The 14,760-nt window shown below is 26.2% G+C and overlaps 1 long non-coding RNA gene across 1 annotated transcript; it reads right to left on the bottom strand.

Annotated features, from left to right (window-relative positions):
• Positions 1–3,927: 3,927 nt before the first annotated feature.
• Positions 3,928–12,536, bottom strand: LOC136079855 (uncharacterized). The gene is made up of 3 exons (XR_010638273.1): positions 11,686–12,536; positions 10,442–11,070; positions 3,928–4,117 (listed from the first exon to the last, which is right to left on the bottom strand). It is a non-coding gene; the product is annotated as an uncharacterized LOC136079855 (long non-coding RNA).
• Between the last annotated feature and the right edge of the window lie 2,224 nt (positions 12,537–14,760).

Below are 14,760 nucleotides of genomic sequence, written 5' to 3'. Positions count from 1 at the left end.
AATGTTACGGTGTATAAAGCAATGAGTTATCGTGACGTTAGGAATCTCTTTTTTGACCAATGCTGCAAAACCAGAAGTGTTTCCAAGAATTGCAGGTGCTCCATCTGTACACAAACTGCCAAACTTATTTATCCAATTGACGCTGTGTTTTGCAAATAAACTTTTTATCATACTGAAAACATTCCTTGCTTTTGTTGCTCCCAAAAGTGATTCGCAAAGCAGAAACTCTTCTTTCATACTTTGTGTTTCTGTATGTACATAACGTACAAACACCATGAGCTGGCTACACTGTGATACATCTGTGCTCTCGTCCAGTTGCAAGCTGAATGGAAATGGCGAAGAGTTAAGTTCATCAATGACCTGTTGTAAAACGTTGGGAGACATTTCAATAATTCTAGAATGGATGATATCATTTGACAAAGGCACCACTTCAACTTTTTTTCTTTGATCTTTACCACACATGTCTAGAAAAAAAGGCTTTAAAAGAGTTTCTACAATAGTGTAACTACAGTGTATGGCTTTTTTTATTGGGCAATGCGATATGCACCTTTGAACGATGCTTTTAAACATGGTTTTTGTGTTAGAGTAAAATCTAGTTTGGGTAAAGTTCCGGCTTTCTCAAATCGAGCTTTTTGGCCCGAAAAACATCAATATTATCAAATGCATTTCCTGGGTGGACAGATTTATCTCAATTACTGAAAAACCAATGAAGCAAATAATAAAAATTATATTATAAGTAAATATATGTTATAAGGCAATGAAAATTATCATGTAGGGTAAAGGAAGGTATGTTCGTGATAAATTAACTAGATGTGTAATTACAAAGTCAATTTCAGTAATTTTACTTAATTACTTTAATTGTTTGATGTACATAGAGTAAAGTTACTAGAATCTATGCAGTTTTGGGATTTTAAGTCCTTTGATAAGTTTTTATAAAAGCTCAAAAGTCATTGAGAAAAGTTAGGTAATTTTGTGATATGATATTTAATTTCGTGATAGTGGTTAGGTAATTTCGTGAATACACAATAATATTTAAATTTTTCTTTATTAATTAAGTATAACATCTGGTATAATATAACAAAAAATATCAACACTTGTTTTGAATTCATAACTATTCAATCAGACTTTAAGTTCATAAAATATAAATATAGTCAGGCTTATAAGTTAACAAAATTATAATAATACTTTCATTACTTTATATTTATAGATAAAAAAAATATACTTTTAACATAGGTAGCTTAGAAAATAAAATAACAGACCTACAAAAAACTCTTAATATAATAACTATAATATTAACCATACTTATATCTGATTAACTTATTTTTCTAAATCACATTCTTGTTGACAACATGTATCACACATAAATACTTCACCAATGTCCTCATATGTTTGACAACTCTCATGATAAGGTACTAAACAATAGGAACACTGCACCCATTTTTTTCCATTTTTTTGCAGATTCGTATAGAGAAAGATATTATTATCATTTAACTATATAGTTATATCGTGCTTAAAACAATTTTTAATGTCATTATATTTAATAAAAGAAACATGATTAAAAATGTAAATTCATTTGAGGTGAAAACGTTAAGAAAATGTGTAACTGCGATAAGGAATCATAAGTTATAGGAAGTTAATAAAAAAACAAAAGTTTTACCATTAAATCAAGCATCTTTTCTAGTTTAATATTTAATAAAAATAATTTACTTACCTTAAAACACAAGTCTGGAAATAAAAATGTTGGACAAGTACTCCAAACAAATGTGCTGAACGCACGTTAAATAATGCTAAAGAATGTACAAACTGATAGTAAACAATTGACGTATCACACGCACCCAACGACTATTTGTGAATCGACAGTAGTACCCCGGGGTACCATTTGACGCAATTTCGATGTTTTTGACTAATAGGTATGTTCGCTACAAATGCCGAGCGAAATATCACGAAATTACATATATCACGAACATACCTTCCTTTACCCTAAAACAATATTCACCTTCGTTTGTGTGATTAAAAAATAATAATGGCACTTGAAAGTTTTGTTTGGCAGTGAAGTCTTGGCACATATGTCTTGCTATAAATTATCAATTTAAAATATAAAAATTTAGCTGTTCAAAAATCAAAATTCACCCCATGTTTTTTCTAAATCTGCGCCTGCTACATGGACCCCTTGAATGCATGCCGTGGACCCCTGAGGGGACCGTGAGCCACAGGTTAAAAAATCCTGTGTTAAAGTTTGTATTATTTGGCTATTTTTCAAAAAAGAGACTCATTTGCGGACGTTTTGGATCAAGTTTTGATAAATATTTGCATTTCTTTAAAAAAGCTTTTGGGAGTTTTTAAAGCCAATATGACCACCGTGCCTAGTACTAAGTATACTAGACAACAGTATACCAGATCTTATTGTACTTTAACATTATTTGAAGTATTAGTTCGTTTAAATTGTTTTTCTGTGTATGGTATTTTTGTGACATTCAATAAAAACTGAAAAAACATTTTTACACTATGGGTTCAAGTAGCCTCACAACAGGGACTACTTGAACCCAACCTTAATCCCTCAAAAAAAAAAAAAAAAGGGGGAGGGGCCGAAGTCCACTCAAGTATTTTTTTCTCTACAATCATCATTGCTAATTCATAAGTCCATGAATTAGCAATGACAAGTTTTTTTTACATTGACAAAAATATGAGAGAGGACCACAAACATGCATCAAATTTGGATCCAAGTAGTCCCGAATGATGGTATGTTAAGAGTTTTCTTTTTTACCGAAAATTTTGGTAATCATTTTGCATTATCAAAACAACTCTGTGGATATCAGGTTATTAATATATTATATCTACTAGTTTAGAATCTAAACTTTATAGTAAAAAAGTATTATAATTCATAAAAATGCTCCAAAAACGTCTATCGTTTCGCTTTTCTATTTAAAAGTAAATTTAGGAAACATAAATTATTATTTTAAGAGTATTCTAATTTCTTCTTAACACTTTGACATTAATAGTATTTATATTCAAAATATATTTACTTTATTTAAGAAAAGAAAAGTTAAACAATATTTGGTTACAATTTTAATAAACCATAACGTTAAATCACCGTAGCTTTAACTTTTTTTGTTAAAGGTACGTCAAGACCTTTAACAAAAAAAGTTAGAAAAGATACGTCCAAACTTCCGAACGTGGAACGAAGTTAGTCTGCTTTTTTTTTGGTTTTTATGTGTTTTGTTTTATTTTGACGAGTACGTACTTTGACTTGAATAATATTTTAATATTAATTAATTTGATTAATATGAATTATTGTTGAATAAACTCAAAAATACAAATTATAGCACAAAATTGTCGAATAACACAAATAATACAAAATTTTTACGTTCAGCCTATTGAGATAGTATAAATCTCAAAATACTTTATGAAATGTTTTGTTATATTTTAAATACTAAGTCAAATTTCGGCTTGTTATATATTTTTATTAAAATTGGTCTTCAAAATATTACTGTGTCTTTATTTAATATTTAGGAATAAAGTTAGTCAATCTTAGCAAGTAATTTTTTCAAATTAAAAAATATGGTTGTTTTATTCGCAAGTTTTAACCCAATATCCGTATTGGGTTAAAATACAACCCATATTACTATTCTATTTTAAGAAAAATATTTCAGTTTAATAAAAATATTGAAAACATAAATACTTAATCTAAAGAATATTTATATAACAACTATTTAAAGCAAAAAATCATTATTTTCAAATAAATAAAAATAGATTTACGGTATTAAAAGAAATAACGGATCGGATAACCTGACCGCTTTTTCCGGTTCAAATACCCAAATTTTTGGATTTTTTAAATCGGTTATTCGGTTATTTTTGCTCACCCCTATTTATTAATACTAGCAGTATGGAACGGGTTATTAGTAATTAACTCATTAATAAGAATATAACTTGAAATCTAAAAGAATATAATTAAATACAAATTCATCTATAAATAATATTTTAAGTTTGGCTCCTTATCAGCAATGTCATTGCTTTTAGTTATCAACATAAAAAGATTACATTAACATCAGTTCTTTTTAAAATCTGTTACGCCACAGCAGGTACCAGAGGAGGAAAGTCAAGTAAAGCCTGCCAATACCTAAAAACAGAAATGAAAAAAACATTCCAATTTTTATTTATAAAAAGATTTTTTACATTTTCTTGTTAATAGAATTAGAATAATATAATAGAAAAACAAAGAATAAAAAATAGCTGTAACAGCCTAGCTCTATCAAAACACAGTAAAAATAGCGCATAAGATATTTGTAAGCACATATTACAGACATTACTATGTATCTCCATAATAATTAAAAAAAGGCTAGACAACACAACCTAATAACATTGCTTGGCGCTGCCAAATAACAACACAACTAAATAAGATCTTTTATTAAGCAAAATACTTGAAACTAAAAGGATTTCATTTATTGCAATATTTGAACAATTAAGGGACAATTATAGTTAAACAATTTAAACAATTATATCATAATAGCAAGCAACTCGTCAAATTTCTTTTACATGGTCATCATCGATTGTGGTATTAAGAAATACTTAAGAGCTTAGTAATTACATAAGTTTCATTAATGCTTACTTTATTAATTCCAACTTAAGAGAGAGAGGGAGACAGAATTTTTTTAAAAAAAGCAAAAAAGACAGGTAATAAATATTTATAAGCATAAGAAAGGTTACTGTTAATAATAATGACAAAAACAACACCATAGCACAAAATAGCTATAGCATAAATAACCATAAAAACTGGTTTTATTATGTTACCAGTAAAAGAAATTATTTTTACTTTAATTGTGTTAAGTTCCAGATTTTCTTAAACTGTTGACAAATGATTAATAAAGAAAACTTTACATCATATAAATTTACTAAAGTAAAACCATGTTTCAACAGTAAGCAAACTAATCAAGTGATAATAAAAGCAACTAAAAAACGAGAATATAATATTATGTTTGAATTTATAAAAAAATTTAAAATCATTCAAATTTAAGACTGTTATTAATTGTTATTATAAATAGTAGAATTCATACTTAGCTGTTCTTAAATAACTTAATTAAAATCAAACTAACAGACATTAACACTGCTTTACACTGAATTCTGGCAAGTTTTCTGCTTGGCAAGCATTTCTTATATTTCAACGACGATTATTTTCATCTTAGCCCTATCTCTTTTATTTATACAAAAACTATTTTAAAGTCTCTTATTAGCAATTACACTAATAACTTCATCGAGCCTAATATTATCCATTTCAATTTAACTTTTCACAATTATCATTAAAAATATTACCAGTAATATTACTACTTTTACAACTGAAGTAACAAATAAACATAAAGTAATCTTTGTGATCTTTTTTATCTAAACAATTTATTTAGATAACTGTAAGTTACAAATAAGTTAAAAAAGACAAAAAAATAAATACAAACCGATTATGAACTTCAATGTTTATCAAAAATATTTATCAACATCAATAATGTTTAATTAAACAAATTTTTAATTAGACAATAATGTTTAATTAAAACAAAATTTATTAACATCAATGTTTAATTAAACAAAGAATATAGATTAAAATGCACAGTCTTTTATCAAAAATAAAGCAAAAGATTAAAAAATTCGAGAGCAAATTTATACAATTTGTATACATAAATACATACATACAGTATCGCACAAAATGAGTGCAACCAAATAATGCTAATTTAGTTTTTTATATAAAAGTGCTGCATTTTTTCAATTTAGAGAAATAACTATGTAACTGTTTAGAGACAAAGTTCTTCAAGTTTTATTCATCACAAAGTTCATTATTTGTACACGAAAATTAATCAATTAATCAAAAGTATTAAAAAAAGTTGATTTCCTTCTGGACAAAACAAGTGCAACTCGACAAAATGTTGACCAAGCTGTATTTCGCTATCAATATTTCGTGGCGAATCCTTTGTTGTCGATCACAGCCTTGCATCTTCGAGGCATAGATTCGATCAGGTGATCAATGAAACTTTGTGGAATCGCTTCCCAGTTTGAACAGTTGATCCTTATTACGAACACCTTCACGATTAATTCTGTGGTTGACGATCTTCCACAGGTTCTCGATAGGGTTGAGATCTGGAGATTGAGGCGGCCAATCCATCACCGATAGGTGGTTGTCTTGAAACCACTGCTTGACTACTTTTGCAATGTGTTTCGGATGGTTGTCTTGCTGAAAAACCCATTTTATTGGCATATTCCATTCAGCATGAGGTAACATAACATCTTTCAGGATATTTTTATACATGAAACGGTCCATTATTCCATCGTTTCGATGTATTGGACCTAGACCGTTAGCAGAAAAACACCCCGAGACCATTACATTGCCTCCACCATGCTTCACGGTCTCATGACAGTAACGTAAATCGAGGCATTTTTTAGTGAAATCAGCGGTTTTTTAGTGAAATCAGCAGTTTCTTTGCAGGGCTTCGAGAAAACAATCCGGCTTCAACAGCACGTCGTTTGATTGTTCGGTCTGATACAGGCAGCTCTAATTGCTTTTGTATCTCGGCTGATGATATCCAGGGATCCTTTTTGACGGATCTGACGATCATAGAATCCTCTCTAGAAGTGGTGGAACGTGGTCTCCCACCTTTGTTATCTGCTGCCAACTTCCCTGTAGAACAATATTTGGAACATAGTCTTGATAGGGTCTAAATTTTCATGCGATATTTATCAAAAATACTTTTTTGTGACATTCCACTTACTTAATCGCCAATAATTTTCTTTCTTAGTTCCAATCCAAGACTGTCAGGAGCAATTTTTGCACTTGAAGTCATAAAATTAATAAAAATAAGTAATCACGCTTCTCAAGGCTTACCGTGTTACATTTACCTTGTGATGATACAATAATGCTCTGTGGGACACAACGTCTTGGTTGGATGTGGACTATATTGATGTAATGAAACACTTGTTGTATTTCACTTCTTGTATTGATGTTCTTCGATAAAACACTTTGATAAAACTCACTTCGATAAACTATCTTGATAATACTGACTGATTGACTTCCATATACTGACTGAATTACATGTCGATTTACATGTCTCTTATATAGTAAAATGAACCTGTGTGAACCTGTTCTGGAAAATTCTAGATGCTTCTTTTTGATGCTTCTGGAAGCTTCTGGATGCGTCTGGATGCTTCTGAATGTTTCTGGATATTTCTGGATGCTACTGGATGCTTCCAGATGCTTCTTCTGGAAACTTCTGGAAGCTTTTGCATGCTTCTGGAAACTTCTGGATACTTCCTTTAATTATTAAAATCTTCCGTGATGTTGGCGCGGACCAGACTTAAGAAAATGAAACAAATTAAAAAAGTTGTACTTGTTTTGTCCGCTGCAAAATGGCACTTGTCAACCAAATTCTGCCTGTGTGCTGTCACCTGTCAGCTGATTGCTCATGTCATGGCATGCTATGACTCCAGACTCCTGAACTGTTTGCTGTGGTAGTATAGTTCGTTTCCTTTTTAAGACATGTAAAATTAGGAACACTTTTTAGCATTGTTCAATGTTGGTTGCAAATGTTTTGTCCAATACTGTACATACATACATATATATATATATATATATATATATATATATATATATATATATATATATATATATATATATATATATATATATATATATATATGATATATATATATATATATATATATATATATATATATATATATATATATATATATATATATATATATATATATAAATATAAATATATATATCAGGGCTCGAATTAAGTGTATCACGATTGCGAATCGCTATTACTTTTCGCACCTTCGCGATTAGTTTTTTCTTAATATTTGTTTTTTCGTGATCTTTCTTTTTTTCTTGATTATTCTTTTTTTACTTTAAAAGATTGAAACTCTATTCGCGAATATTTAGTGTTCTTTTACAGTATAAAACTGCAGTGACTTCTGTAACGATAATTTTTTTTTAAAGCCGAGCATAAAGTAAAAGAAAGAAAAATAAAAGATTTTGAAAATCAATTAGCAAAAATGTTCAAATGCAGGAAAAAGACAGATTGTTTAAGGAAGGAAAAATTTATAAAAAACAAACGATTAAATACCTATTCTAATCAAGAAATAAAAGATTTTGATTGAAAAAAGAAATAAAAGTTAATTGATTGAAAAGTCGCTTTCTTAACTCGAATTCTCAAGGGCTTTATTCCAATTTAGCTCATTCATTATGAACAAATTTAATGATATTTTTATAAGTTTATTTTGCGAAGAATAGTGGAAGGCAATATAGACTCTAAATAGTTATTAAAAAAAAACTTTAAAGTTTGTTAGTACACTTGCTAATTCTAAATTAATAGCAATAAATGGATGCAAATAAGGACCACAGATGCAGATTATCTACAGTTAAAAAGTGGGAAAAACATTTTAATTGTGAGTTAGAATACGATTTAAATGGAAATGAAGTTATAAGATTAAGATGCAGTTTATGTAAACAATTTGAAAAACGGATAAGTCAAACAAGATTGTTTTCCATGACCTGGATCAAACCAGGAACAATATCAATAAAAAAAGATTCACTGGCATCGCACTTAAGCAGTGCGCAACATAAAGAGGCCACACGAATTCATCAACAAACAACATTAGGTTCAGTTTCATTATCTAACCATGTTATTCATAATACTCCAATTGGGCGTGGTTGACGTAAAATGGCTGTAAAAGACGCTGACTCGTTAGGGAAAAAGTTTAATATTGCATATTACTTGGAAAAACTTAAATCAAAAATCAAAAAAGGTATTAGATCGTAAAAGATTCTTTTAATTAGACACATCTTTTTCTTTCGCTTTATTTTATTGAATGAAAAAAGTGAACGCTAACTTTTATTAAAAAATACATTGAATGAAAAAGCAATAGATAGAAATATCATGGGAATTTGATAAGGTTACTTAGATAAGAAAACTTATTTAATAAGAATTTAATTATCATTCTTGTTTGTGATTGTGCGGGTTTTCATGAAAATGTTAAGTTTTAACATTTTATCATGATAATGTTTTCATCATTTTTAATAGTTTTTTATAACTGTTTCAAATTTATAGATTGTTTTGTTAGAGTTTTAAATAATTTTTTTCACTGTTAAAAATTTATAGAAAATTAAATATTCTAGTTGTTTTAAACAGTTTATAATATGTAAATAAAATAAAAAATGAAATAATGAATTAAAAAAAGATTATATCAAGTTCATTGATTTTACAAAAATACAGCCGTTAGATTTAATGCAATATAATAATAGTAATAATGTAAATTATAACTAAAGCTACTTTACAACCGCTGAACATAAATGTTATGACATCTTATGCAAAAATGAGACTTATTATATATGTTATTATAAATAAGTTAAAATAAATAATGCCTCCGACGGTAGAGGAGGAGGGGTTATAAGCAACAAAAAAAATCGCAATTAGATTTTTTTACGTTAATACGAGCCCTGTATATATATATATATATATATATATATATATATATATATATATATATATATATATATATATATATATATATATATATATATATATATATATATATATGTATATATATATATATATATATATATATATATATATATATATATATATATATATATATATATATATATATATATATATATATATATATATATATGTATATATATATCTATCTCCTAACTGGTTGTCAGAAAGTTTTGTTGACAAAAAGTAAAAATTAAAATGCAAGACCGAAATTTAGCAGCACTCCCTTGCGAGTCAGGCTATAAGATAGTCGATGTAGCAATTAAATTTGCGTTTTTGCAGTTTTTTTTTAAAAATGATTAATTTGTAATTAAATTAATGGTTTTAACTTTCTGACAACACGCAAATGTTAGACGAAAGTCAAAAGTAATTAAAAGTGACGTATTTGTTGGTATAAGAATCTTTTTTTTCCTTCCATACTCCCAAATGCAACTATATATATATATATATATATATATATATATATATTTTTATATATATATATATATATCTATCTATATATATATATATATATATATATATATATATATATATATATATATATATATGTATAAAAAAAATGATTATGCTTCTCCATGTTTTTTTTTTTTGTTTTTTTATACATCTTCGCTTCCAACAAGGCTGCAAGCAGCCACTAATTAAAGTTGGAAGTTAGTGAAAGAGAAAATACCTTACCTCCACATACCTTTAAAAAGAAGCATAACACTTCAAAGCATATATATATATATATATATATATATATATATATATATATATATATATATATATATATATATATATATATATATATATATATATATATATATATATATTTATATATATATATATCTATATATATATATAAATATATATATATATATATATATATATATATATACACACACATATATATCTCCACATACCTTTAAAAAGAAGCATAACACCTTAAACAATGAAACATGCACTGCTCTAAAGAGCTAGTGTCTCTTGTGCCATCTATTATAATTCATTCTCGTGTTACTCGTCATTCAATTAAGTGTCATCCTTTTTCTGTGACTGTTCCTAAGTGCTCCAAAAACTCTTATTCGTCTAGTTTTTTTCCTCGAACATCAGCTCTTTGGAATTCGCTTCCTTCATCTTGCTTTCCTGATTCATATAATTTGCAATCTTTCAAGTCATCCGTCAATCGTTATCTTGCTCTAGAATCTTCATCTTTTCTCTTTCAGTAACTTCCAACTTTAATTAGTGGCTGCTTGCAGCCTTGTTGGAAGCGAAGATGTATAAAAAAAAAAAAAAAAAAAAACATGGAGAAGCATAATCATTTTTTTATACTACTTTCAAAAGAATTTATTTACTTTTTTAATTCTTTGTTATTTTTTCTAAGAGAAAATATTTATATAGATTCAGAGAAATATAAAATATACTAAAATATAGGCACATCTATGTACATAAACTTAGATGTCAACAAATAACAGTCAGTTTTCCGTGTTTGCACATTTCACATTCACATTTCCATGTTTTCACAGTCAGTTTTCCATGTTTAACACATAAACTATAAATTGAATATAAAATAAACCCAATATAAAACATAACAAAATAATAATTTACTCAAATCAGTCTAAAAACTTATATTATTTTATTGACCTTTCTAATAAAATAAAAAATAATAGAGCAAATTGAAGTGACTAAAAAGCACTTTAGCTCTTTCCAATCGCTCTAACAAATAAAACTTGCTTAGTTGTTTAGTTCTTAAGAATTTGAAAACAGATATAACTAAGAAATTACTAAGAACAAACAAACATTCATTTATTAAAACTACTATATTAAAACAAATTAAATTAAACAAAAAACAACATTAATTTTCTTTAAAAGTTACGAAATTTATCAGCTCAAATTTGCTTGCAAACCTTGCTTATAGAACTACGTAATCAATAAAAGATACGTTTAGAAAAGTCTAGAAACTACTTAAAAATGACATATGCAATGTTGAACATCAAACTTTGACTGGACTAATTGTTAGTTTGTTTTTAAAAATTCACAAAAATTTACAATATTTTGTTCTTCGATAAATTGATAAATACATTATATGATAAATCTGAAATAAAAATGTAACAAACAAGTAAATACAGAGAAAAACATCACATATGAAAATTGGAAGTCAATGTACCTGATAGATATAAGCTGTTGATACTGGAATAATAGTTGTTAAATATTGTTATTTCATGTTAGCTTTTAAAAAATAATTCATGTTGGTACATTATGGTTCCAAAAATTTATTGTAAAACCATGTAATGAGCAGTGCTAAGGACAAAAAATTAAGTTACAAATTGAGATATAAACAAATTGTATATTTGGCAAATGATTTCTCTTGGCTTTTAGTGAATGATTAAAAGCAGGAAGTTCCAATAATAAAACTACCTATTAATCATTTTTAACAATAGACACCAACATAAAGGTAAGCCAAATATCCATTTACACAAAACATTACAAAAAAAGAACATCACACAAAAAAAACACAATAATAGCACATAAAATAGGAAAATATAAAATGTATATAGCATAACTTAAGTAACAACATTACACAAAATATTATTAAAAGACATTATTGTGTATCCAGAACATTTAATAATAAAGGCTACATAACACCTAAAGCAGTAACACTGCTTGACACTAAATGCTACCAAGTCACACCTTTGCTATAAATACATCGCTTGGCTGGCAAGGTTGACACATCTTGCTTTACACGTTTGCCACTTTGAAAACATGGAAGCAACATAATATAAACATATACCAGCTATAAACACAATATATTTATTTAACCTTATATAAGATATATAAACACCTTATATAACAATTATACACATTAGATTAAATACATTTTACACTATTATACAAACAAATTTATAAAACAATTATATAACACATATAACCTTATAATACAATTACCTTATAATACAATTATATAACACATAATACACATATTTATGAAAAATTTATTAAACTTTGAACATAATATAAACATATATGCAAACTATAAACATATATAACTTGCATTGGGTAAACAAAAATTTTAAAAATGAGAATATTTAAAAAGATTTAAAGTAAACAAAATATAAATTTATATAAACAATTCTCTTAACACTTAAATTTTTTTAATAAAATCTCGTAATAAATTATTGAACTATAATCATATTAATTTTTAATCAAATATTTATAAGACTTTATATTAATTACAGAAAAATAATATTAACTAAAAACAGAAAATTAAATTTTTTTATCATGAAAATTTGCAGATAGAACCTTATAATTCTCATATACTGTTATGCTATTTTGTCTTAACCAATTTATACTACTTAATAAATAACAAATAATGAGTATTCTAAGCAATTAATTTAAAAAGTTTGATACTTTGATCTTTAAATTTAACAAATTTTTCCTTTTAATTTTAAAAATTTAAGACAACATAACAAATTTTGTTAAATTCTCTCAACAATAGAGATAAAAACCTATTATTGTAACGCCACGTTTTGTTTAAGGTATAAATAAAATGTTATAACATAACACTTTATTTATACCTTTTGTTTAAAATAAATTTTTAATTTATAAAATCAGTGCTTTTTTTTTTTACACTATCACTATTGACAGGCATTTTGTATGATATCATCTTAATTATAATCTTTTTGTTGTATACTTAACCTTTAGAAACAAAATTTTAGTTTTGGCTCAAAATATTAATTTATTTTTTAAATTTTCTAAAAAAGAAAAAAAATTGTTAATAGCATCACAGAAATATCAATAAAATAATAATCAACATGATAAAATAAGCAAGGTATGAAATGATAGCATTCATAGCAATGTGTATTAAATTATATTATTTTAGGACTTCTAAAAACATTTTTTGTTTAAATAATAAATAGATTTAAAAGTAGTAAAAAAACAATTTTATGGAAATAGTATAACGTATAGTTTTTATTGCAAAAACAGTGCATAAAAATAAGCCTTATCCATACCCCTATTTTCCTCTTAAAAAACAAAACATTAGCTCAATAAAAACAAAACTGTTGAAAAAAAAAAAATTAAGTTAAAAGAAAAGATGAAAAAAAAAACAAAATGTGAACGATTTAAAAAATTACAAGGGGTGATCCTTTCTACGATATATCTAATAAAAATGTAATATATATAAATTGTTAAACTATTTTCTATAATTACTTCTATTATAATATGATCCTAATATTTCTATTATAATTTATTTAATATTTCTAAACTAATAAAAAATAGTAAAATTTTTAGAAGTTTTAACTTGCTTGGTAGATCTTTCTCCAATGACCACGTGCATTTAGAGAACGCGCTCTGTTTAGTTCAGAAAAGCCAAGTAACTATTTTAAAAGACATCTTTAAACTTTAAAGAGTTCTTTAAAGTTTAAAGAGTTCAATATATAATTGAATAAAAAGTTTTATTATGGATGTAACTCTTTATTTTTTGAATTAATTTTTATACACTATTTTAAGGGAGTATAGAAACCCTCGTTATCAAGTATAATTTATATATTAATTATATATAAGTTTTACTTGATAACAAATGAGGGTTATCAAGTAAAACTTATAAGCGAATCTATACTCCCTTGAAATATGTTATAAAAATTAATTCAAAAGATGAAGAGTTACATCCATAATAAAAACTTTTATTTAAGTAACTTTAAAAACGAAAACAACTTTAAAAACAACTTTAAAAACGAAAGTGAAACGACGTTAACTGTTAACTGGAGGATTTATATTTAGATAAATTAACTTCGGTGCCCGCGAGTCAACCCGCAGTTCTGATTTATTTAATTGAATTAAATATTTCAATTTGTTGTCAAGAAGAAATGTTTAATTAATGTATGTTACTGCAAGTAACAACTTGCAGTAAGATTTTATTATATACCTGAAATAATTTTCAACATTTAGTAATATTTAAAAATGATATTAAGGATGTTTTATTTAATATAATTTTTAATTGTATTTATCAATAGCTTTCTGAATTCCAAAACCATAATTTATTATATATTTATCATAGTAATATAGTTTTACTAATACATAGTAACTATACAATAGCGATGTTTCCAACTGGGCTATAGAAAAAAAAAATCATGTTTTCTTTTTTCTCATTATTTTAGTAGAATTATATTGTTATTTTTTTAAGTTTACATTATTTGATTTATTCTTTGTTTAATCATAAATATCTACTTTTATCCATCTTAAA

Source organism: Hydra vulgaris, chromosome 04, assembly GCF_038396675.1.
Source record: "Hydra vulgaris chromosome 04, alternate assembly HydraT2T_AEP".
Lineage (NCBI taxonomy): Eukaryota > Metazoa > Cnidaria > Hydrozoa > Anthoathecata > Hydridae > Hydra > Hydra vulgaris.
This window is presented reverse-complemented; position numbering and strand designations above follow the sequence as displayed.